The sequence below is a fragment of the Brienomyrus brachyistius genome, chromosome 11 (genome assembly GCF_023856365.1).
Source record: "Brienomyrus brachyistius isolate T26 chromosome 11, BBRACH_0.4, whole genome shotgun sequence".
Taxonomy (NCBI): Eukaryota; Metazoa; Chordata; class Actinopteri; order Osteoglossiformes; family Mormyridae; genus Brienomyrus; species Brienomyrus brachyistius.
This window is the reverse complement of record NC_064543.1, coordinates 24,539,618-24,541,012: the sequence shown is the minus strand read 5'-3', so window position 1 is coordinate 24,541,012 and position 1,395 is coordinate 24,539,618.

Below are 1,395 nucleotides of genomic sequence, written 5' to 3'. Positions count from 1 at the left end.
GTGTGAAACAGCAAGGAAACACTAAACTCCACACTCACGTTACCGGTTCGACCAGATTCCTCACTAATACAAAGGCAGCTCACAAATTTGATCAGGCAGAACTGTTTGATTAGTGAACCCGAACTAAACTGAATATACATTTGGATCGGAGTTTACTTGTTTGATATGGGACACAACTATATTAATTGCTGTCAACATAATACTACTACATGACTTTATGACGTGTCTGACCCTTACAAAAAAGTGCTAAATGGTATTATCACAGTAGTAATAGCGTATTAGTAATACTATGCTAAAACCATTGTAATTTGTACTTCTATATACCATAGTATAGTACAGAGTATTACAATGTAAATCTTCATTTAAATACTATGGTAATCTGTTGAGCTTTTTGTATTATACCATGGTAGTGTCTTTAACATTTAAACCCATCCATCCATCCATTTTCCAAACCGCTTATCCTACTGGGTCGCGGGGGGTCCGGAGCCTATCCTGGAAGCAATGGGCACGAGGCAGGGAACAACCCAGGATGGGGGGCCAGCCCATCGCAGGGCACACTCACACACCATTCACTCACACATGCACACCTATGGGCAATTTAGTAACTCCAATTAGCCTCAGCATGTTTTTGGACTGTGGGGGGAAACCAGAGTACCCGGAGGAAACCCCACGACGACATGGGGAGAACATGCAAACTCCACACACATGTAAGCCAGGCGGAGACTCGGGTCCTAGAGGTGTGAGGCAACAGTGCTGACCACTGCACCACCATGCCGCCCCCAATATTTAAACCATTAGTACCGAATCTAGTTTGTTTCTCAAATTCAGGTGCTCTATCAAAAATTTCATCAAGGTTTATAATAAAAGGTTTACAGTAGGTTGTCAGATGGCCAAGATTACTAGTGGGAGCAAAGGCAAGGCCAAAGGACCCAAAGATCACCATCTCTGTTTACTTTTTCATTTGATAGTCTTTCAAAAATGTTTTAAATTTACTATACTATGGTAATACAGGTTTTTTTACAGTTGAATTTTAAATTTTACATAATGTTTATCACAGTATTATAAGATAGCACTGAAACTAGATGTCATAATTACATTAAATTTACCATGCATGACATGTGTCAGTTTTGGCTTAATGGAGAAAATGATTTAACAGTTTAGTAGCCACATACATCAAACCAGTTAACTACTTACCAATATAAGAGTTTCAATGGCAATAAATGAAGGAAACATTTTTCCCCCCAAAACACATGTTGTGTCTTTATTTGATATGGTGAAAATAAAATATATGTGTTTCTTGGCAATACCATGAGTACAGAATACCATAGTACCAACAGAGGTTGGAAATAAATACCATGGCACATAACAGAATACTTTGTTATCAGAACAAAGTAC